Source organism: Empidonax traillii, unplaced genomic scaffold (assembly GCF_003031625.1).
Source record: "Empidonax traillii isolate 1590-97213 ecotype Southwest subspecies unplaced genomic scaffold, ASM303162v1 scaffold347:size1123457, whole genome shotgun sequence".
Lineage (NCBI taxonomy): Eukaryota > Metazoa > Chordata > Aves > Passeriformes > Tyrannidae > Empidonax > Empidonax traillii.
This window is the reverse complement of record NW_020955540.1, coordinates 349140-375045: the sequence shown is the minus strand read 5'-3', so window position 1 is coordinate 375045 and position 25906 is coordinate 349140. Positions and strand designations below refer to the sequence as shown.

The 25906-nt window shown below is 37.6% G+C and overlaps 1 long non-coding RNA gene across 1 annotated transcript in view; it reads left to right on the top strand.

Moving 5' to 3' along the window:
- Positions 1–24580, top strand: part of LOC114061674 — a 135284-nt gene extending 110704 nt beyond the window's left edge. Inside the window, exon 3 of the long non-coding RNA XR_003572180.1 lies at positions 24522–24580. This is a non-coding gene — a long non-coding RNA (uncharacterized LOC114061674). The remainder of the gene's footprint in view (positions 1–24521) is intronic.
- The last annotated feature ends 1326 nt before the right edge of the window (positions 24581–25906 follow it).

The window sequence follows — 25906 nt, the reverse complement described above, 5'->3', positions numbered from 1 at the left end:
TCATACTAAAACTAAAAAGTCCCTAAAAACTGCAAGGGCCACGTCAAAAGCACAAAACCAAAGTATATTTATCTCTTTTATTTTACAGAGTTGTCATGTCAGTACTGATGTGAACAAGGTGGATGTGAACAATGGTCTCCTAAGATTTTTGTCCCTTAAGCCAACCTTATTGAATGAAAACCCTAGATAGATGTGTTTGCAAGAAGTGGGACAATGCTGTAAAGTACTTAAATAATTTCATGACTGAGGAGACAAAACCTGCACTTTGCACAGGTGTAATAAAAGTCACCAGGCAGTGAAGAACAACGAGGAGGTTTTAAAATAGTAATAATGCAAATCAATTTGATAAATTATTACAAGGTTCTTATTTGCATTAGGTTCTGGAAAAAGAAAACGAAAGAGTCAAAGACAAGTTTGCGTCTTCAAAATGAAAACAGATCATTAGAGGCTAAAATAGGACAACTATAGTAATTCATATCCAGTAACTTTAAACAGATGTGGTTCTAGAGACAGTGGTGTGTGACAGAATCATGACACTACTGCAGGAAGAAATGATACACGTGTGTGTATGTGTGTGTGTGTGCTTAATGCCTATAGTGGTTTGGCCAGTTCCAACCAATGAAATGCATATTCTGACACATAAACACGACTTTGAACACTCGACTGACTTTGCTTATGTTGTACACCACGTATGTTTGCTGAATGCATGACTGCCATCTGACAACGGGATAGCACCTGGGCTAGAGGATGTGCCATTAGTGAATGTGTTCAAGCTGCATTAGTTTTCAAAAAAAATGTTTTCTGAATATTTTGTCCTATCTTGAAGAATGTTACACAAGTTGCACAATCATTCTAATTAATTCTTCAGTCACTGTTGTAGATTCATCCCCAAATGAAGCTGTTCTAGAATAGGTCAACAATAAATCTTGTAGTCTTGTTGATGTTGCTATTAACAGGTCAGCCATTGGAAAGGAAATGCATGTAGATTAGCCCCCTGAAATGGTAAATGAGGACAGTGGATACTTCAAGTGACATATTAATTAATTACTTGCTTTACTTGAGTACGATAACCCATATATTTCTCAGTGTTGGAAAAAAATATGTTCTATTCAGCAATTAATTATTATTCTTTGAAGTGTAATGAGCCCTTAGGAAAAAGATATTGCAGTAGACAGCTTAAGCTGACTAAAAAATGCTGAGTGCATGTTCGTTATTACCTTTTAAGCCAACTGAAATATAAGTACTCCGTAACATGTTCCTGAAGTAGAGAGGAATGAGCTCGTCTGTATTGAGAACTCACCATTATATAAAAAGTGAGCTGTAAAAATGAACTTGCGTTAAGGAAATATGAATGTAGAGAGGAACTGGAGTTTTGAGACCTGATTCTTTATTCCTCTGCACTCCAAGACCACGATATTGTTAAAAAGCAATAAATGTTCATTTCTGCTTATAGTTAAGCAAAGCAGCTAAAAATACCTAATGAGTAGTGATAAGCAGGAGCCACAGGAAGAATGACCACAAAAAGAAGTGAAAATGCATATAACAAAGAGTAGAAGAAGGTTGGTTGTGTCATTCCCATTCATGGATCAGACTAAGTGAAGTGGTAATGGTTAACTTATACCTATGCAATGCTTATGTTTTACAACTCATACGTTATTGAAAGTTTTGCACATACTGCTGCCACTGGAAACATATTTTTTTGTTTGTTTTTTTTTGTTTGGTTTGCCTCAGTTGTTTTGTTTGGTTTTTAAAAATATCCATTAGAACTGTGACTCAATAGCTGCTGAAAGAATACAGAGTTTAATTTGATTTCCCTGGTTGTAAAGCGATGCGTTTCCTTAAAATGGTTCAGCTTTGAAGATGGTCCCAGAGTTTCAGCCTGCCTGCTCTCTGAATTAATATAACAGAATACCAAGCAAAGGAAACAGGGCAATTTTCCTGAGTTTCCTGTGGTGGTAGAATTTTACAGTGTCTGAATTCTATCCTCAAAGGCAGGCACAGTTTGAGTGAAGTGTATTACAATCCATGAGGATTTTCCTGTATCCACACTTTAATGTCATTTTCAGTGCCTTTATTTCAGCCTTTATACAGAACCTTAGTTTTGCCCTTGGGCCATCACAGACAGGGAACTGAGGAGTCACCTTGCATTATTTTTCTCCAGTGCTTCAAAACCATAGTGTTCAAAATATACAGAAAAATTCACCAATAATCATGGGATTTCTTTTCCCTCTCTAAAATGTGAATGAGAAGGATGACTTGGTAGTGATGAACATTTTTATCACTTTCAACACTTACTTTGGGAATCTTCCACGTGGCTTTTCCTCTTTTTTCCATGTCCCAGGAAACATTACAATTTTTGTGTTTGTAATATAGTAACCCTGTGTGTGGTACTCCTTGCCCCCCCACATTGTTCCAAAAGTCTGATACAGAACTCTCAGATCAAAAATACACAATTTCCAAAAATGTAAATGCAACAGTTCTAAAAATAACAGGCCTCACATTAAAATGACATAATAATGCAGTCAAAAATACTAGTACATTATACAAGGTAACATTGCCTGGAGGAGCAGTAACGTTTGATTGATGGTGCAGATATAGAATAGACAGAACAGAATAGACTATTTCAGATGGAAGGGACATACAATGATCATGTAGTCCAACTGCCTTAGATAATTTTATTTTCCAAGTATTGCAATGACACTGGAAATAAGAGCAACGACTTTAAAACACAAAGAAAAAAAATCACAGAATGCTGTTGCTGGGCTTGCTTGTGAAGTTCTTCAGAGATTTAAATGCCCTCTTTCCAGGCAAAGAGTGCACTCTGTATTTTCCACATAGCAACCTATTTTCAAGTGCGACCATGATCCATTTGGAATTAGAAGGCCGTGTTATTTTCATGATTATTAAATTATTTGGCTTTTCATTCTACCTGCTCCATAATATAATTAGGAGCATATCTAATAGCAGCAAGATGAGTCTGCAAACCTTGTTGTGCCAGATATGCAGAAATGAGCACTGCGTGGGAAGTGTAATTGCTGAGCACTTTATAGAGCATTCACTGCTTGACTCCAAACTGGGAAGGGCTGCAAGCAAATTAGGAGGCAAGAGTAGAATTGAAAATGGTCTGGACAACTAGGAAATAATAAAAAAAGCACCCTGAAAATACTGAAAGCAATTCTGTGAAGACAAGGGCAAAGTATCAGGGATTACGATATGGATAATCAACTGCAGAGTACAAGATGGGGTGTGCCTGGCTTAGCAGTCCTTTCACTGAATCTATCATTCTGTTGTAAGGAGGAGGAAGAAAAATAGCAAATTGTACAGGGTATAGGGTAGATTATAGTGTTTTTAACATAATCGTAACAGAAGTTTCAGTGTTATCTTCAGATGAGTGTACCAGAGTGCAGTTTTGAGAGGAAAAGTTTGCTGTGAAGAAGGAAAAATAGGAATGAGTAGGTTACAAGACATTTCAGAAACAATTTAGATTAGTTATTTTATAGCTGCTCTACTGAAACTATCAGAAATACCCTGTCAGCTGACTCATGAAAGCCATTTTTGCTCTTACCTTGCCCTGCCTTGTAAAAGCCCTCACTTTTAGCTTGAACTGGTTTCGTGCACCTTCCTTCACAGGCAGGCAAAGAACAGTGGAGTTGTCCAAGGTGAACTGATGGGTAACATAAACACATGAGCTGAGATAAATTTAGTTTGTTTTTTTTTGTTAAATGGATCCACCTTGAAAACAGACATAGTAATAGTTTTCAATTAAAGATTACTGCAAAGAGGAGGAGAATACATTGTACACATTTTGTGTGAGAGAAAAGGAAAGGGTGGCAACTACTGCACAGAAATTGTAGGTTAGACATTAAGGATTCATTTCCCATCTATAAGGGTTGTTAAGCACTGCAGTGGATTTCCTAGGAAGGCTGTGTAATCCCCATCAGTGGGGATGGTGAAGAGTACACCAGGTAAATATTTGTCAAGAATTGTTTAGGTGCAGTTGATCTTGTCATGAGGATTTTTTCTGAAGTCTTCACTGAAAAGAGCTAAGTTTGTCTTGTTTGCCTGTTCTCACAAACAACCCCTGCCCCCAAAGCAATAACAACAACTCCTCCCCCCAAAAAACCCCAAACCAGCTTACTTTTAATTGGTTTATAACAATGAAAGTGAAAACTTAAACAGCAGAATTTCTACAGTCAAAATTAATATGTATGTCCTAAACCAGAAAATGGCTACTGGCATCTGATCACACACGGATTCTTTTAAATGAAATACTCTGACAATAAAGGCCAGATGCAGGCTACCCCAACTTTTATAGCATAAAGCTGGCTTTATTAAATGCTTCAAGGATTTTCTGAAGTAACAGTATTGTTCTGTTTTGCTTGTAAAAGTAAGTTTAACTCTCTGATACCTACAGAGCAATGTAAAAGAGCCTCCTGCAAAACTAGTCATATATTACTATTTTGCTGGTTTTTTTCAATGCCTTTGGAAAAAAAGAAATCATACATAGTGTCCTTCATATTTATTTTACCAGAGTAACTTAAAAAAAAAAGACATTTAGTCAGTCAGTGGCATATTCTGGCAAAAAGACAGCTGGATAAAATGATAGCAGATAATAAGAAACTCACATTTATCATAGTGACTGATTTTCCAAAACACTCAACTACACTGAAACTAAATACTATCAATCCTTGCCTAGTGTATAAATCTTCCTGTGAACATACCCTACCAGAGCAGTTTCAAATGAAATCTGCTAATTGCTCTTTCCTACCACCTGAATGCTTTTATTGCCATGACAACTAACAAGTTTTAACTCCGGTCAAGGTTGAATGGGAAAAAACAATGTTTTGTAACCAGCTGATCTGCTTCCAAAATTACATAAAGGGGTGGCTTTTCCATCTTGTTGATGGTGCATGTTCAGTACATAATTTTTAGCAATGCTGCAAGTTAATGAAAGAATGAATATCCACTGATTAAAGGTATGTCAGAAATGAGTAATTATTTATGTAATTTTATAGGTTTATTATGAGAGAGATTTATTTTACCACTGAAAAAAGGGTGTCTGCTTAGGGAGACTAAGGTGGAAAGAAATGGCTTGGTCTCATTCAAGGTAGCACATGCAGCTCAGAAAAGTGTGGAGTTTGGACTGGTTGTGAGTCAAGGTGGGCAACAGGCAACTGATCAATGTAATCAAAGTGTAATCAAAACTGTTGAGCCCCAGAACCACTCAGGTCCTTATGAATGCAGCAAAACGGGTATTTTGGAAATCCCAACACTGAACCTGTTTTTACACCAAGGGTGTCTCAATTTCCTTTCTAGGAAATTAAATTCCTCCTGGGCTGGGCTGAAAACCCTGTTTTGAATGAAGTATTCTTTAAAGTGACCCACCTGATGGTCAGGCTATTAATTTATTGATCACACTTTGGTGGCATTCATTTGTATGGCATTTATTTGGTGGCATTCATGTGTATTCCCTGCCCTTGCCCCAATATTTAACATGTGGCTGCAAGACAAGGTGTGTTTCTAATTTAGGACTGTTGTTCCTTTCTCAGAAAAGAACCCTGAAAGCTTAGCACCTCTCCTGTGTTTCAGGTGTGAATTCCACTAGACAGCTGAATTGATAAGCATTGTTGACTGCAAGGCTTCAAATCTTGATCTTCTGCCATTGGCACTTACAGGAATGTAGTGGTTCCTTTATAGTACATAGAAACTCGAGTCCTTTGTTTCTTCTGTTGTGAAGAATAGCAATTAAAACTATAGCAGAAGACTTGTCTCTTTTTGAGGACACAAGGGTCCAGCAAAAAAAAAAAAAAAATTATTACTTATTGGTTCTTTGGAGAACCTGACCCTTTGAGGGGTGGGGGAGAAAATCTTGCAAAATCTTAGATGGAAAGGCTTATTGTTTCCTAAAAAAAACCTTGGTGTGTTAGTTCCCACTCTCTGTCAGGCAGAATGCTTAGGAATAATATTCATTTTTCTTTGAAGCTACGAAGCTAAAGGACTGAGGAGGATGGGATGGCAGGTGCATTGTCTGTATCCCTTGCAGAAATTCTTGGGGCTGGCAGAGCTTGCAGGGCCCATGGGAGAAATGTGGTGAAACATAAATTGTAACAAGCTTGAAATCACATGTGAACTATTATTGAACCAGAACAAGAGAGACTGCAGACAAGATGTATAGAATCTGAAATCTGCACTATCTGAATTTGTCACCCAAATTAACTGCCTCTGTGTCTCTGGACTCTCAGCAAGAAGAAATTATTATACCTACTAGACTTAAATCACAGCTGCTGAAAGTACTGTGACCTTGCAAAGGAAAGGAAGGTAACACTTTTAAGCCACGCAACAGACTTGCTTAGAAATGCGAGTCAAAAGTGACTTGTGTCTTGCAAAGGTGACAGAACCTTCCTGGAGAGGGCCTGTGTACATCGTGGTGTCCCTGAGCAGTGCCAGGGAACTGGCATTCTCTGCAGAGTTCCCTCCACAGCTTCACCACGACCTCTCTGGGGGTGGGGTGGGGAGAAGGGATGAGAAATGGGAGACCATGTCTGGGAACAGAATTCAAGGCAGGGGGAGGAAACGGCGAATCCTCTGTGCTGGAAAAATACTTCCTGCCGGTACCTGCCTAAGTCTCAGCAGATACAAGAAAGAATTAGACTGCTTAACCTGGGTCAGAAAAGGCAGCTGAACAACAGCTTAGTAGATTCAAACCAATGAAATAATAAAAGGATGGTTTCCAAAGGAAGAGTTTATATGCAGAAGTATGACAAACTTCAAAATCGGTGACAAGTGTTTTTGAAGGGTAAAAGAATAGAGAATGCTTTCTAATTATAAATTAGAAATGCAAATAATAATGTATGTCTAAACTAAATATTATAATTTCTAGTTATTTGGATAAATACCACAATTTAACCTGCTATTTAACAGCTTCCTAGTGAATTAGTGATGGGTGAAGGGCTCAGCTCAGCTTGCCTGCCTTGTCAGAGGCAATTAAGGTTTAGTCAGAGTCAATAAGGTTCATGCAGCCATTCTGTTCTAGAAACTGAGAATGAGACTTCAACATGTAAATGAAGAAATCCATATTGTTTGGCTTAGTTTACAAATTAGTAATGGTCACAAAAGGTAGATCTAAATCCAGAAGAAGGAAATTAGTCATTTACTAACATGAATAAACAGAAGTTTGTTCAGATGAAGATGCAGGAGTTAAATACGTGCTATGGCAGGACTTTGAGCAGGGAGTCACTGCTCTGAAAGTGGCAGAACACAGCACTTGAAGCAAAGGAGCATTGTCTTGAAAAGGGATGCTGAGGGCTGATTCAGAAGCGTATTTTTTGCCAGGAGAGCCAATTTCCAGTCCTTTTGTGCTTTGAATACTGCCAACCCTATTATTGATCTGCAAGGAGAGAAAAAGAGGAAACAGACTAACAAGATGTGTCTGACAAAATTTCTTTGAGGAGTATTAACGTACAATCAAAGGGGTTTTGCTCTAGTCCTACTTCAGATTCTAGTTGTTATATATAGAAATTGGAGAAATGAAAGGAATAAGAGAGTCTTCCAGGAAACTGTGTGCTTGAATAGGCTTTGCATACTGAACTGTATTCTTAGAATTCTGAATTTAGCAGTTATGGACTTCTGCAGATATTAGTAAACTTTTAGTTTCAAGGAATTATTATCCTTTTTTGGAAGCTTCTTTTTGTTCTGGTAAGAACCAGTCCTATAAATTGGAACATAAACTTATTTTTTGTGGGGGGATGGGGAAAGAACATTTATCAGACTATGGTCTTGGTAGCAAAAATGTCACAGCTAACAAAATTCCAAAGAAGCCAGATAAAATATAATACTAAACTAGGTCCAGAAATTATTAATTTTGTAATAGTTGCTGCAGTCTTACTCTGGTGTATTAATTTAGTACCTGATTTGTTCACTTTAGTAATTACAATACTTCAGTAAAAGGTAAAGCAGAAGAAAGAATTTGTAACAATAGCAGTAGTTGCAAGTCTACATAATCCTTAATAAAATCAATCATGGCAGCTGAGCATGTTCTGGTTTGCTTTCTCTCAATTTCCCAAACTACAGAAGAAGAAAAAGAAATATGTGGCTTCTCTTTTTCAAAAAAAAAAAGTTCTTTGGTTCTTTGACTAATATACTTGTATCAAACAATCATGCATTTTATCCTTAATGAAAGTTTAGTGGTAATAATATTTATTGTAAAAAAATGGTTTCATTTTTTTGATGACTTGAAGGTCACCTAGAGAAATCTCTAGACACCTCAAATGTGATCTGAAGGAACGTTTTGGATCACAAGAAAACAGAAATCTAATGTGATGGTAACTTGTTTGTTCCTTGGGTAAATTATTTAGTGTTTTCTGATATTAACTGTAACATGCTCTCCTGAGAGAAATGGCCATCACTTATTCCAGTGGCAGTGGAATTTTCCATTGATGGAAAATGTGACCACAATATCGCTTTGTATGGAAGACAAACTGTGACTGTTTGGTCAGCGTACAAGAAAGGAGAAAAAGAAATATGAGCTAATAAAAAAAAAATGGAAGGAGGGAGAAATGAAAAGCTAAAACATACAGAATGAGGCTGGTATAATGTGTCAGGGACAGACATCTTCCTCATAAGCTTTTTTCTTTCCCTGCTGAAGCTTGTTCACTATCTAGTCCTGAATAATCATATGTTAGAATTGAGTGTCAATTTTGCAAGCTAAGTAATAAATCCATCAGTAGGATTTTTCTTTAAAATAGGTAATTTACCATGTAGTTGAAACATAACAATAAAAGAAGAAAGTGTAGGAAATAAAGGCATAGAAATCTGAATAAAAGCTTGATCTGGAGTATAATTGATATGCCTAACAAATCCATAAAATTAGGGACTAGCCCCAGATACCAACCTGAATGAGTTCTGAATTCACTGACTTGAACAACAGAGCTCTGATGTGAAGGAAGTGACCCTGTCAACATGATATATACCAGGCTGCAGAGCCTATACAGTGAGGTGGAATTCAGTGCTGTTCTTCCAAGAGTTGCAGCTCGTAACTCACCCCCATGGAAGGCCCATGGCACAATTTTGAAAGCCCCAAGGAGCTGTCTAAATTAGTGCAATCTGTCTCTGCCTACAGGCCAGCAGCACTGCAAGTTCTCTGCAGCAATACCTGCAACAGGCCTGGTTCTGAAAAACCTGCCCCGTTTTCAAGCTTGTCTCAGGTCCGTCCCTGTGTGCAGGGTTTGGGAGGCACAACAAACAAAAACCTCATCCCATGGTGATGGCTTCAGATACACAGGCTAGAACTGCCTGTGCTGTTGAATGATACTGATCTGTTATTACTGCAGAGAAGACTCGAATCTGGATAATCATCTCATAAGATAGAAATACTTAAAACTGTGCAGTGGAAAGATGATGACAGCAGAACGGTTCATGTTCAAGACCAGCAATCATAACAGCACCTGTTTAAGCTGTTGAAGAATCTGTACATGAATGATCTGGTGAGGTCACACATATTAGTACAAACTGCAGCAGAATTAGGTCTCAGGTATCCACAGTAAACTTAGGAAGTGCATAAATCAGGGTGGAACTTGGTGTGGAGATTGTAAAATGCAACTGTATGTAGATTCTGGTAACTGTGAATGATGTTACGTAGACTTCTGAGTAATCTGGGATCAGATTTTGAAGAACTAGCATGAAATTAGAGCTACTAGCATGGCTGGAAGCTACTGAATTATGAGAGTCTCTGAATACATGGAAAATAATGATTCAGAACCATATCATGGGTGTAAAATTGTATTAAGAAGTCACTTGGATAATGAAGGATTAAATTGTCAGCTTGTAGACTTGGAAAGCATAATAGTTTCAGTGAAGCTATGTCAATTTACACCACCTAAAAATTGGCTTTAAGGATATTGAATAGAAGATAATCTATTTAAATGGGTGATTTTTTTTTTTTTTTTTGTAAGAAAATATGTAAAAATTGTTTTCTATGCTAGTTATTCTAGAACTTTTACTTCTGGGTAATCCTTTACTATTTGCCTGAATTCTTGCAAACAAACACACTTCTGACTTCTGATTGGGAACTTCAGAACTATGATTTAAATACCCTCTTAGAAAAGTTACATTAAAAATATAATCACAAAAGCAAAACCCAGGGTATGTCCCTGTGACAGAGACAACTGAGTTCATATTTGACAAAGTATTCCTGCAGAAAACACAGGTGTATTTTATTTGCAGTAGGTCAAATGTTAAAGCGAACAGTGAAATCTATTATTTTTACTGATTAAATATTTCAGCAGTTTTCTTGGGAGCTTCCACTCCTGTATTAGTGCCATTCAAAACAATAATTGAAGGTCAGATGAAACCTAAGGACTATTAGATCAGTTCACAGCTAACTGAGGTTGGAGACAACTTGGCAAGGAGAGGAAGCAAGGCTTCCAAACTCCCAGGTTCGGTATCAGTCTGTAATATAAACCTGCTTATTCATCTTTTAGCACTCAGTGGAACTGAACTGATTGGCACACACTGTTTTCTGGAAGCAACAAAGTCTCTAGAGACAGACATTCTCTTTTCCATTGAAGATAAGCTCTTCTCTCTACTGCTTTTCCTCAGAAGTTAAAGCAGATTTTTATGCTTACTTGGCAATCTAAAAATAGCACTGCTGAATATGCTTTTAACTCCTTAAATCTACTTCAAACGTTGTGGTGGTTTTTTTTGTTTTTTTTTTTTTTGTTTTAATTTCAAATCCATAACATTAACGCTGCTGTGGAATGCTATTCTCAAAACTCTGCAACTCTTGGAAGAGAAAGTGATCACTGTGAGAGACTTTGTCCTAATGACCTGTGAGCTGGAGAATCCACTGGGGCCTTGTTAAGCTTCTCTTTCTGAGGCTGCCAAGATGGGCAGCAATACCTCCTGAAAAGAAGGCTTTTTGCAGTGTCATATGGGCAGCATGGGCTTAGCAATTCAAACTGTAAGCAACTTGCTTACATGGGTTTCAGATTACCGCTATTGGGTATTAAGAATTATTTATTGGAAGAAAAATTAAGTTTAAAATTTTTGAAAAAATTCTTAATGTTAGTTTTTTTTAAGAAAAAAAAGTTGTTTTTTTTTTTGGACAGCAGATGGGTTATTCTATACCTGGAATTTTGGTTCTAAAGTTCTCTAATTTCTGCTAAGAGCTGTGAGGTGCTAGGAGAGAAAAATCAATATTTAAAATAAGATATTACTCTGGACTAAGCAATATATTTACTTGGATGTATATTTTTATCTACCTGAGAAAAACTTCTTTTCCCTGGTTTAGGAAGGTGGTTCTTCAGCACACATAACATTAAGCACTTGAGTAGTCCTATGGACTACAGGATGTTGAGGAATGTATGGGAAAAGCAGCTTTTGCAGACTTGTTTTAGCTGCTCAGAGAATCAAATTGCTGTTCCTGTGAGCAGTTACTAAATATTGCATGAGCGTACCTTGAGGTAATGTAGTTTTGTGCCCTCTCAGTGCTGGAAGAAAATACCCAGATCAAAGATTATCTCAAAGATGATCTCAATTAGTTTAAGACATAAGCCCTAAGTATGATAATTAAGAGAGAAGTAGTGAACATCTGTTATCTCGTGATAATAGTGTCGTCAGAAATGAAAGGTACGTGAGGGTATTATAAAAGATATAGTTCCAAAAACACAGTTTTAAAAGACAACCTTTGTAGGAAGAAATGACAAATGGAAAAACATTGATTAGAACCACCTGCTGTTTACTGTGAGATGTTATAAGTGATTCTAAGGGGAAAAAAAAATGTTATTTGCTTATTTCAGTAAAATTAAGGATAAAAATTAAATCTGATGTGTCTAGAAAGGAATATAAGAACTGCTAAAAATTATAAAATGAAGAATCTAAAAGCTGCAAAGTATATAGTACATAGCAGAGTAGGGCAGAATATTAAATAGCTGCAAATATAGAAAAATTAAATATGAGCAAATAGTACCTCTTTTTTATCCTTAGTAAGCAGCTTTAGGCATAAATGTTGTCCTCTAGAAAATTTCTTTTAAAGGAATAAAAATTTTTAAATAAGAAGAAAACTCACTAAAAATTTATTAGATGCCCTGTGAGCATTGTGTTAATTTTTGAGGTCCTGCAAGGTCATTATTGGTGATTGAAATCTGATCATTTTTAAATCCCAGCACGCCCAAGAAACTGCAAAATGTTATACATGACTACACTCTTTAAAACATTCTTTGACAGGGCATGAAACAAAAAGATGAATTCAGTAATTTTAAAGCAGCATTATGTTTTGTAACCTTGTTTAGCATTAGTTGATTTGAGAGTCATAGAATTTAAAAAAAATTAGATGAGAAGGCAGAGAATTCTTTGGAGCTGAGCAATGCACAAGAGATCTCAGGCTACATTTTCAAAGCTACGTAGATGATTTACAGACATTGGCAACCTCAATAATTAGGAAGCAGCCAGAGAGAACACAACAATGTTGTCTCTCAGGCCCTGAAGTGATTTAAACCTTTTGGACTTGACATTCGGAGGTGTTTCCTTATGATCTGTATCTCAAATATAATCCAGGCAACTTCTTACATGGGGAAAATAATACATAAATTGAGTAATAATGGGAAGGTACAGCATCATAGTGAAGCAATTATTTTGTGACTACAGTGTCTGCCAGTGAGGACAAAAGATATTCCAAAAGAGGAGGTGCTGACTGTCTCCTGTGACTGTCTAAAAGAAGATGGTAGCTGGATTATTGTCAGACATAACCAATGCTGCCAAATGTCTTTCAGTGACTCTCTGTTACTAGTTTGTCATACTTTTTAATAAATTGAAATTCCTACTTATAGAAATACCACTTTATATGCCACATTACTTTCATTTTTTTTCAGTGCTTGGGTATGCCCTGTATATTTACAAGGCATTCATCTGCTATATGAAAATGCAGTATCATCAGCAAAGTGAAAAATATCGGCCATGAATGCTAAATTTCTTCTTTAAAGCATGAGATATCTAGATTGCACATCAATACCATATTTTTTATTTTTCAAGAATTAGGATAAAAAAAGTCTCTGAAGACGATACTCTGAAGATGGTGCTGTGTTACAGAGTTGGCTGGAAAAAAGAAAAAAACACATAAAAACCCTTCAAAAATTGCCCTATCTGAAACACATATGCATCACAGTAACCAAAAAAAAAAAGGGTAGACTTTCTTAAAAGTGCTCACACTTTCCCATGTTGTCGCAGATTACTCTGGCTGTGCTAGGAACCTTTTCCTTAGTGGAAGCATTTGTTTGTTTATACTTGTTAATACATATCAAATACAGATTTAATTACATTTGAAATTGTACTCTTTAGAACAATGCTGTTTTGAGAACAACCCTGGTTTGTGGGGGAGAAAATAAAACCTCAGTGGGTCGTTGTTGCCAAAGTCAGCGAAAATTCTTACTCAGAGTTCTGTCGCCTGTACAGCCCTTGTGTGCTTTTAGACACACTTGTGCACTGTCATGTTCCTACCTGTCCTGGGACACTGGGATCTGGGAATCTGTTGCAATATTTATAACCCTTTTTTCATTCTAGTTACAAGTAGGGACAATGTTGTTTCACACCTGCATGCTGTCAGAGCTGACTGCAGGTGAGCAGTGAAGGAGCTCAGGCTGGCCCGTGGGCTAACACACTTCAAGTGGAACCCCATCCCAAACAGATCTGCACTTTGTGTCCTTAACACTTGGCAATTTTTGCCCTATTATGTTTCTAGAGTCAGGCATTTCCAGCCCACTGGATGAACTTTGGCAGCTTTTAATGAGCACTTCAATCAGAACGGCAGCTGCTGCTCAGCTCTTGGGGCTCCTGGACTGTCCAACTGGGTACATCAGGATTTTTTATGCTCCTCTATATAACTCTATTTCCTTGAAGGAATTCCCCTTGCTGGATTTCCCTGTGTCAGTGACAAAGGTTCTAGTCCCTGGCATTATGGTTTCTCAGGAAAGTTAAGTTTTAAAGCTAAGTTTGAGTGTCTGACCGTGGGAATACAAGACAGATACTGAATAATGTTAAAAAGAAGGAATTAGTGGTTAAAATGAAAGGTTAATTTTTTAATTTCTGTGTGAAGTTGTGTATCTTTCTAAAACCAGAGAGACATTGGAAAAACATTGCAGAGTGGCTTGCTGAGTGATAATGGCAATCCCAAGCTTTTCAGCACTTTTGAAAAAAAGGTAATATAATTTGCTAATTACTTGTATGCAAAGTGTCTGAAGTGCATCAGTGTCAACAGAGAACGTTGTCTCTTTATTACATTGTGAAAGTAAGATGTGGCCTTACCCCAAGAGAAGGGAAGAAAAGGAATCACTTTCCTATTTGACAGAACAAAAAATGTGTGGCAAGACAAGGAAATTAACTAGGTGTTTTGGATATGATATTTTAGACAGTATCACTTTCCCTTCTTAGGTAAGGAGTGTCCTTTGTCAAGCTTAGAACTCTCCATTTTCTCAAGATAAAATGCCAGCCCTCAAAGTCCTGCATATACTCCCTCTGGGATCACACCTGGATAGAATATCTTCACTGGTGGAAACCCTGCATTTGTGCATTGAGCCTTGTTTCTTACTGAATTCTATTTCCTACCATGCTGCTAAGTAGAAATGCAGTTTGATGTGACAGCTCCCAGTCCTGGCTGTATGCAGTCATTGCAGATGCTGTTATCTTTTTTCTGAAACCTAAGCCATGCATTCTAGTGTATGAAATCTTCAGCTGGATTCCCTGCTTTTTATAAGACATACCTTGTAGGTATAATAGAGATCATGTAAACTGAAGTTTAAAAAAAAAAGAAAAAGGGTGATTTTTGACCTGTCTCCTTCTAGTGAACGACTGAAAGGTTATTCCCTAGGAAACGTTGAGGTAATTTGTTACCTTGTTTTATGAGTGTGCTGTTAAATAGCTGATATCTTCCCAATGAAAGGTGGCTGCAGTGGTGAAGTGAAATCGATTACTTTGGTGAAATAATCCCGAGAGCTTGGTAATTGATTGCATTTTACTTTCGGTTTGCACGATCTTTTGATGTTCTTTGGGACCAAAAGCAATGCAGAGTTAGAAGGTGGCTTTTATTTATTAATGAGGATTTCTTAGCACCAAATCTATCTGAAAGCAAAGCAGAAGTTAAGAGAGACAAATGAAGACTCCCTTTCCTCTCTCTCTCCACCCCTCCCTTTCTTTTTCTCCTCTGTCTTTGGCAATAGCAATTCATTCTCTTGGTCTAGGAATTTGAAAAAATAAAGGAAAGTGAGTGCAGGCTGAAGTAATTAACTAAATAAAGCAAAAAACCCCCTCCCAGTCATCTTTATTTTAGCTTCTATAGGTGATACTTGGTTTAGGTACACCCTGACCCTGAGGACAGCACAAGATGGAGAAAAGAACTAATATTAGCATGAAACTTTATTTTAACTTTTGAAATTACGATCCACTACAGAGTGAACAGTTTTAAGGTCAAGTGCTTTAAGTAGATGTGGCTACAACTTTTCTGAGGACATCATCTGAGGTGGTGATATTGTCTGATTGCCTTTAAGATGTGTAAATGACTGTGCCAGCTACATAAATGGTCCCAGACAGGAGGTCTGTAACACCAGTGAGCAGATCTACCATATGTTGATGAGCTGAGGAGCCAAGCAGAAATTTAGAAGACATAAGTTAAAAATAAGTGGATAGTGGTATATAAAGAGAGAGATTTAAAGCTAAAGCAGGGGGAATATGGAGGCACAGAGGAAAGATGCTAATGTTGCTTGTGGACAAGTGGAGCAGATGATCACTTGTTTCATGTGGAGAATTGATACAGTCACTGAATTATGAGTCTGGTTAATATAGGCCTAGGTTTTTTTTGTTTCATAGTAAAATGACCATGATTTAAACATCATTCTCCTTGAGGTTCCAGTCCAAAAATATGGGAAAATCCCTGTGTAAGAACAAGATTATTGCTACATGTGTGATGCCTTTGATATTGTCCAAGAGACAAAGATGAACAAAAGATCTCCAGACTTTAAAATTATGAACAGTTGCAGCTTGAGCCAGTTCTTCCTTTTGCACCAAAACTAAGTTGCTTGGAATTGCTGTAGTGGTGGACTCATGATCTATTTATTCATTAAAGCAGAACACTCTTATAAGTTGGTTGTACCTGTGCTTATGAAAAAGGAAAGCTGGGTTTCGTGCTGGGTTCTCTCTTTAGCTTGTCTACATTAAGGTGTGCTCTTGGGGTGACAGAAGAAAGTATCACTTTCTTGGCCTGTTGGGAGTACATTGAGCTGAGTGTTGGAAAAGAATTTATATCGTTTAAATTTTTACCTGCAAAAGAGGCAGCCTATCCAGCCAGTTACGAACCCTGTCAGCTTAAAAAGTTAAGTGGAATGAATGCCTTAGTGAAAACCATGCTGGAACAGGGAAAATAAGATAAAATTTCTTGTTACAGTTTGGAGTCTTGAGGGTGACATTTTGAAGAGGAAAGTCTTATATGGAGAAAAGTATGTTGAAGTGATAATGCTTATCCCTAAAGGAATCCTATTGTGTAACATGACAATATTATTTTTAAAATGCCCATGACAGCCGATGTGGGTAACTTTTATTAAATACTTTATCTAAGCACAGACTTTTGCTGTGATAAAGTAAATGTATTTGATTCCTGTTAAGGTGACTTGAAAGGAAAAAAGGGTAAGACTCCCTTCTTTGCTTCCATTTAGCACGTACAGTTCAGTGAAGAGCCCAAAATTTTAATGTGGCTTTGAGGATTGCCTATCCTCTTTTTGCATTAGCATTTCAATATTTGCATTTATTTCTATATTTAGGCATTTTACCATATTTAACATTTTTAATAAGGCCCTATAATCTCTTTTCTTGGATGATTCTTGGGTAATTTCAGCAATTGCACTAAGAGGTCACCAATGACAGAACTATTGCTGGAAAGGACTTCTGGGGACTATCAACCTCAGGTCCGTGCTTGAGGTGCTACTGTTGCTAGAACCTGGTCCAGCCAGCCCTGGCCTTGTTTTGGCTGAGTTGTGAATACCTCCAGGATGTTCTTGCTGAACAACCTGTCTCTGTGCAGCATTACCTTCCTTGAGAAAAAGTTTTTATCTGATGCCTATGTTGTGGTTGTTGTGGTTCCTTTTTATCCCTTTCATATTAATCTTGAGCTTTTGGAGAAAAAAAAAAAAAAAAAGCCTCTTGCAGCTTACAGCTCAGTTCTGTTGTCCTGTTATCAAAAGCTGACAAAATCTTCTGAGGTTTGTTGTTTGTTTTTTTTTGGGGCGTTTGTTTTGTTTGGTTTTCTTTTAATTGAATCTTGCAGTATAATCAGGGAAGAAAAAATTGGTTACTTCTAAGAATTCTGTTCTTTCTTATAGACCACAAACTTTTTTTTGTAAACATGCGGAAAACCTGAAATGAACAGATTTTCAGGCTCCTTTGTAAATGGAGAACAAACTTTACTTTTTCTTACATGAAACAGTGAAAACTTATCTTTTGGACTTTCAAATAATAAGCGCAGTAACTGGTTGTCAAAAATAACTTAAATTCTGTCTGAATACCTAGTTATCATTTTATGGTAAGATAGGTGAAAACAGTAACACAGAAATCCCAGTGTTTTGGATAATCTAGTACTAATGAGCTCTTTAAAATCTTTATACACCTTCAAAGTGCAGTACGTTCCCTAATCCTGACTGCATCTCGTGGGTACAGGATTCTTATGGGAAATAATTACCAGTGGCCTGAGGCTTAAGGAGGCCTCCTCAGCCTGTGTTCTTTCCCAAGACTTACTTCTGTATCCTGGCCATCTGAACATGTAATTTAAGAGAAACCAATGTATTTTGCAGTTTCTCAGTAATTTTCTGTCCATGAAATAAAATTAGGAGAAACTTCTAGTCAAGGCACTTTTTTAACACATAGTGAGAACAAACTGGGCTTCAACAAGTGGTGACAAACCATTTGTGTGCTTGTTCTGCAGTTAAGTTACAGAGTCTGTGTCCAGAAGTGTCTGCCTCTGGTTTATATTGTGGTTGAAACTGAGACCCCCTATGATCTAAGACCTGCTATGATCTGAGGTCTCCTGTGACCTTTCCACACAGAGAACAAAATGGATGTTAATCTCTAACTTATGTCAACTCTGTGTCCTCCAGGAGACACTGTAAACAGTTGATTTCACTTCATTATGAATACTCTAGTCTTCCTTTAAGAGATGAAGATGCTACTCTTGCAAGCAGCTTGGAAACCTGCAGTTCCTTAAAATAACAAAGAGAATTTTGAGAACAAGTACATTGCAAGGTGGCTGCCTGTATCTTATTTTCTGTTGTTACGGGAGAGTTCTTATTTATCATAACAAATAAATTCTATTTGACTGTTGAAAGAGAATGAGAAATAGAGGTCTGGACAATATATTGATCCAGTCTGTCAAGCTGAGGGTTGATTTGAAGGTCAGCCGTGTTCTTTTTCTATGTATCCATAACATGATGACTATAATGATATATGTGTAATCTAATTTGGAAGAACACAAAGGGTTTTCAGATTTCTGATTATAATCCTGTTTGAAGCTTTAAAATAGATTTTTGGGTTTTTAAAATTGCAACATTTTTATACTTTAGTGTCCTTGTACCATTAGTCATCAGTCAGCCTCTTTTTTGCCTGAAGTGTAAATACTGACAGAATCAGAGCAAGCTGCCCTGTATGAACTTGGTCCTGATTTGGTAAAATTTCAAGGGTAGTGGGATGTCAGGATGATGCTTTTCCTCCCTCCTCAGAGAACAGAATAGGCCAAGATCAGCACAAGCTGATTCAGAGGATGAAAGCAGAAGCAGGCACTTGTCTGAGACAGTGTCTTCAAGGAAAGGTTTTCTTTTTAGGCACAGTAGCTGGAGATTGCAGCAAAGCTTCAGATGGCGTTTAAAGACTGTTGCCTCTTTCCAAGAACTGAATATCTTGAGCATCTGCTAGATATTCAGAAGTGATTCAGATCAGATCTTTAAGGAGGAAAGGTAGCAAGGGTTTGTAAATATGATCAAATTCTACAATAATAGCTGAACATCAGGGTTAGCTTTAATGAGAAAAACAGAAGGTGTTAAAATGAGCTAGAAAGCTTTTAGGCCTATTAGTCTCTCTGCCAAATGAGCAGCTTTAATACACAAGCTTTTTGGATGGTCATGCAGTTAACTCAGTTTGTTTTATATTGCTTGTCTTGTCAGTGAAAGCTAAGAATTTCATTGAAATACTACTTCAGTGAAAATATCTGCTATTTGCTGATTGCTTAACAATTCTGATTTCTTCTGATTTTCAGTCCCATTACAGAATTACAAGTGAAGAAGGACTCCCATACAGCTGCTTCAGAAATTGTTTGTCTGCAGTGGCACATTTGTTTTCCATCTGAGTGTTTGCTTAAATTGCATTTCATCCCTCATTTATATTTCTCATCTACATGATGACATCGTGCACGCTGATGCAGTTTCTCTTGCTATCATCCACACGACTCTTTCTGACTTCATTTGACACTGTATTAAGGTAGACCACATTCTTGTTAACAGTAATAAGCACCAAAGTGGTTGAGTGCTGCTTTGAGTGAAGACACATGAAGGGAGGGAAATATAATGACTGTCCACACTGTGAAGCGAAAAGGCTCTCTTAATGGACTAAAATCAACTTATGAGGATAAAATGACTTGACTAACATATAGTTGAGATTAACTTGTCTGATTCAGCCAACAGCTTGCTTAAAGTATCCTATTATTACCATATCACTAAGATCTACATCGTAAAGGGTTCCCTGAGTTTGATAGCTCTGGTAGCACTCATGCCTGTAAAACCTAATTTTACTCCTGGGTAGGTACTTAGTCTAATTTATTTCACTACCTTATGCTTATTGCAGAGAATATAGTTGGACATAACATTTGTTCTCAAAGTATTTTGAAATGAAAAAAAACCCCCCAAGCTACCAGAATGTCCTCACAAGGAGAGTGGCTAGTTCAGAGAATTGTTTTAACAAAACTGGGTCTGAAATCACACTAAGATTTTCTCTATCCTAATATTTATGGATTGCATAACTTACAGTGTCAGCTGCTGGATTGCACAATATACTTGCAGTCACAACGAACGTTCATACAAACACTATATATTAATCATGAAGGAATAAGTCATGATAATGATTTTATTATGGTTAATGGAGCCACAGAGCTCAACATGGTGGTTCAGCGAGTCAGCAAAGAGGGTTTTGGTTTTTTTAACTTGCTAAGACAGTTAAGTTGGAAGAAATACTAGTAGGAAATAAGCTTTAATACTTGAGATATGATTAAAATAAAAATACTTTGCATCTAATGTAGGATTAAAACAACAGATGGGTGTTCTCCAGTCTTTATTTTGTACTTCTTTTGCTAACATACAAAAAGGTCACTGTCTTTATATTTCCAAAGTTATTTTTCTTATTATATTATTACTTCATTGTGTCTTCTAGCAAGTAACGTCACTGGCAGCCAATCTATGTATGTATATGGACAATTTTTTTCCAATATTTTTACTTAAAAGTTGTGATAGGATGAAGCATAAATGTAACAAGGTTCTCTGTTCTGTATGCCAAGAACCTCCTTTCTTAGGAAACACTCATTTTCCAAGAATTCTGTGGAGAGACAGAACTTTTTTCATGACTCGAATTTTTGAGAGTGAATTGGATGCAACCAAGGAGCAGAAAAGCCTGATCTCTTAGCAAACATAGGAGGTACTGGAAACTTTGTGTGTCCCTGAGGATGGGCAAATAAGTTGAGACAACAAATCTGTAAGAAATATGTTGAGCCACTTTGGGGGGCACATTGACTGTACTTGCAGTGCATTTTACACGACTTCTTGTGTTGTGTATAAAGTACAAATATTAGAAGTCCTGAGACCCCTGTAACCAGGACTGGAACTTGTAGAATTGCTGTGGCAGTGAGGCCCAGTGCCGTGGATACACACTGCTAGAATTCGTGTTACTGTGACCTGCCCTCACAGGACCCTTTGTTCCAAAGCAGCTTGTGTGTGGAATGTTTTATGCAAAGGTAAAACACATTAATAAGAGAGAAGTGCAGTAACAGGTCAGCAGAACTGAACAAAGAACTCTTGCTTGGTCTGAAAATAAAGACATTGTATGAAAAGTAGTAGCACATTTGAGAAGTAAGAGAGAGGAACATGCAAATATTAAGACATAGGAATGGCAGATAATAGGAAATAGGCTCATGTATTCAATGCATTTTTTGATTCTTCATGTGGGCTAATTATGAGAGATTGTTTATTCATTCTATTTAACAGGGAAAAAGCTGACCAGAAGTGGAAAGAACCATTTTGGTTGGTTGGTTGGTTGTTTTGACACAGTAGCAGCATGCAGATGATAACAAGGGGGTAAGGAACAGGCAAGATTGGCTTTCTATGACTTGCTCTAGACAAGCCAAGCCAGTCTCTTACTTCCTCAGTGCAGCTGTTCCTGTGGATGGTCAAAGCAATGGCTGTTACATCTGGACTGTGCTGAGCTTTTGATATTGTCCACTGTGACTTTCTCATGGAAACTTGAACTCCAGGAAGGTGCCACAACATTACATTCAGAGTCTTATCAGTAAAGTAATTTCCACACTACTTCAAACTTTGCTAAATATTCCCCTGTTACTGACTCCAAGCAATCAGGCTGCTTTACTCAGAGAATAAATATCAGAGGATGTAACTATGAATGCTGCTTCGTTGTTACCGATTTGGAGTGATTTTTCTTCCCTACTACCACAGTCTTTGAAAATTTATTCTCTTTAGTCTACTTTCAAATTCTGAAATAAAATGGGCAAAATGAGAGGCTGCCAGCTGATTCTCCTGTGGTGCACAATATTCTTTGGTGTGCTGAACATGTCTGAGAAGCTGACCTACTATTTTAGAACTTACTTTTTTTAGTAGATTTTCCTCTCCAAAATCTTATGTCAATGATGACAAAGCAACAGAGTAGCTAAGTAGGCACTTGACGAGCCAGAAAGTTCAGCTACTGACCTGTCTGCTAGGGATGATTTTACATTTCCCAGCATGCATCCATTTTGAAAGTTATTGAGGGGAATTTGGACTTGTAGGCCACTGCAGAATAATCACTGAACAGTTATTTGCTGAAGACAATCACTATTATTAAGGCCCTTATTCCACATCCTTTGAAGGCACTGAAGGATTGGTATTGATTTTTGAGTAGCATTTGTAAGGGGCCTGTACACTTTAGAGCAACTGGACCACATCATTAGACTATCTAAGGGATTTTCCATCAAATATATTTCTAAAGGTAATGCTAATAGAAGAACTTTTAACCTCTGAATCAGAAGATGGATGTATAAGATGGATGTATTAGTATTTTAAAGGAAAGAGCTCCAAGAAAACAACTGCTAAAGGGCTGTTTGAAGTTATGGATCACAAGCTAATCCTTGATTTATGAAAGCAGCACAGTAACAGTTTTCTAATTAATTGATTTGATTGTTCTCAAGAGTGTTGGAGTCTTAATATTCACAGGAGTCAGTGATTAGGAAAACCCATTTCTTGGCATCAAAGTGGACCTTCAGAAAAAAAGAATGTAACAGCTGCTTGGCTGCACTCACTGCACCCGTGGCAGCTGGTAATGTGGCCACCTGAGTACCCTGCCAGTGGACTGACTCACCCAACCTTCTCCTCTGGCATGGTCCCTCTCCTATCCTAGCAGTGTTTCAGACATCCCCAGCACTGCTCTGAGGCCCCTGGCTCTGATAACAGCGGGCTCTCGGGGCTGCAGGCAGGGTGGGGGCCCAGCTCATGATGCAGCTGGGGCTGTGTGGGTGACCCTCACTCACCACGGCTCTGCAGCGGCTGTAGGTGACCACTGCTGGATGTGCTGCAGAAACACTGGGGTTTGCTAAGAGAATTTTGGGGTCAGTTAGATTGAGCTAACTGATATTTAGGTGAGATTACAGTAAATTTGACCTCTGGTTAGTTGAGCACCAATAGCACCTCAGCCAGAGCTGACCCAATTTTTTAAAAAAGAACAGACTTCTACACCCAAGTTACAAATAATATCTCAACAGGTTAACTTGGAAACAATGGTATCTATATCTGCCAAGCAAGGACTAAAGTTTATTTACTGCAAGAAGCTAGAATTAAAATTTCTCTTTAAAAAATTTCTCTTTTTAGAAAATTAAGCACTTCAACTTTGTCTTTTGCCATTGATTACTTTTAATCTCAGGTTCTCATGCAACCTAATTTACTGTTTCTATAAATAGAATCCAAACAAGAATGCTATTTTTTTTTGAAAGAAGAGACATATTCCCAGGGTTTTACACTCAAAATCAAGCAAAAACATGAGGAAATTACTCTTCAGTTTTAGGACTTTCTTACTGCAGTCTGGTAGTTATCTTGACCACCATGTTTGCTAGTAAGTTTACCCAGATACCAGTCTGATGTTATTGTAATTGCAACTGACAAAATGCTTATGAATAACTTCTCCGAATTTGTGAAATGTATTACCAAGTGAGAAATGTGAACTTTGGAAAGCCAACAAATTTTTATCTTTATTATACTGGATATGTCCTTCCAAAGGACATAGAGTTTTCCCAGAAGTTTGGCTTTAAGAATCAAAAAGCTTTTGAAAATATTTACTTAAAACACAAAACTTGCATGTGTTTTCCATGTAAATAAAGGATAATGGAGTGCAGAAGAAGCTTATTTAAACTATGCATACAAATATGCATGAATGCCAATAGGATTCAATTTTCCTGCCTTAATTTGAATTAACTGATGGGTCTTTTGACACAAGCTGTACTAATTGTTGCTTATTTGGGTGCAGTATATCAGTGAGCATGGCAATCAAAAGCTCATCCAGATGTTCATATTTTCTTTGATTGCCCACAGCTTAGGTTTGAAGAAAAGTCAATCAGCAAAATTATTCTTCTCAGCATCTGTCAAGGTACTGATGCCATTATCATAATAGCAGTCAGAAAAGCAGAATGGCTCTGATTCCCCTTTCACTTACCCTGGTACCAGCCTTCAGGAGCTTTCTGCACTCTTGGTTTGGTACCAGCACAAATCCTGGAAATTTTGTGAAATTAGACCACAGTAAAGAATGAATGTATTTCTGTCTTAATATGAATTTATATTCATGTGAGTAACTTCTATAAAAGTATATTTTGTATGTTTTATACTGGTATATGTTTACAATAAGTCATTGACTGATGGGATATTTTTTCCTAACATCAAATAAAAGCTTTTAAGAAGTTGAAAAATGAAATGTAGTGCATCCATGTGCAGGAAACCTAAGCCTACTGAAACAGGTTCTTTGGATTTGCCTTAAAACTTTTGGACTCCTGTAAGATACATCAAGCTTTCTATTTACTACACAAAGTATTTTTTTCAATTTTATTGTGTTTTCATGAAAGCATACAGATAGAATTCATTTGTGTGTATTTTTTTTCCAGATATTATAAAAGCATCTGACACAGAGATTTTGCATCGATTTTCTTGTGAGACAAAATACAGCTCAAAACTGTCTTACCCTTTCTCTCCTTTTATCCCCAGGTGTCTGAAATGTGTCCATGCATTTCCTGCATAACTGGACCCTACCTCATTAAGGGTAAGACCTTTTTTTTTGCAATTCCAATATGAACAATGGTTAACAAGGGGAGTGCATGGTTTGCACCTGTGTTAACTTAGAATTACCTGGAGTAACAGTCTGGAGTTCTCCCCTTCTCAGGAATGTTTTCCCTTACAGTCCTTACCTGGCTGCCTGGCAGCTGAATACTTTGAGCAAAAATTATAATGGCATTTTTTCTGATACCCTCAGCCTAAGGCAATTCACAGCCAAGGAGAACTGAGGGGGAGAGAGCCCAGCCTAGACCACAGCTGATAATTTGCTTCTTGTCTGTGTGTGGGACTGGTGCGGGTCTCTTACTTGGTTGTACATGTTGCATAGAAACATCCTGAAACTGGGAAGGTAGAAGAATCCTTGCCATGGTCCTTAAAGGTGATGGACTGGGGACAAGAAGATTTCTTATTTTCAGCTGTTTGTGTTTGAAGTTCGCTGAAATGTCCTTCATGTTTCATCAAGGGCCAAAGCAGACCTGTGGGCAGTAGCAGCACTGTGTGCTGCTTGTCCCCATTGAGTAACAAAGTATGTACTTCTCTTTCACAGCTTTTAATGTGTGTCATGTCAAAAAGATGAATTTAACCTGACAGATGAAGATAATAAGGGAAAGATTCTGGAAATGTTATTATGGGTGATGAGCTCCAGCTGCAATTAATTCAGGAATGAGATTACTGAAGGAAGCTCCCAGACTCAACCACAAAACCCTGAATGTGGCTTAGCTCTCAATCAAAGCTTTCAGAAAAAGAGATTACATGAAAGAGGAGCTACTGCATCCACCACAAAGCTGCTTATTTATGACTCATGTCTCGGTGGAAGAGTTTTCAGCGTAAAAACTTTTTGAATGGTGCTTCAAAACCAATGACACACAACCCTAGCTGGTTTATACAGCTTTTTAGAAGGCCCACAGCTACTCAGGTTTTGCAGCCCAGAGGACGTGCACAGGTTGGTGTGTCACGAGGAGGAGAGGGCAAGGTTTGTACTTTGTGGGTTTTGGTTTTTTGTTGAGTTGGGTTTTTTTAACCTTACTTACGCCTTTGAAGAGATAAAACTAAATGTGAATCCACCTCTTCCACTGGTACATTAATATGATGCTTTTAAGGAGAAATGAGAATTGAGGGGAAATAAAGTGCCTGACAAAATGATGCTGGGCCGAGGCAGCCGCATGGGCACAGAGAACCGGTGCTGCCAGTGTCAGCCCAAACTCCCTCCTTGGCAGAGGTGGAAGTTTTGCTGAGAATAAACATCCAAATAAGTGTCATTAAAGCCATGTCTTAAAAGAGGGCTTTTGTGTATTTCATCAAATACTCAAGTGCTCGTA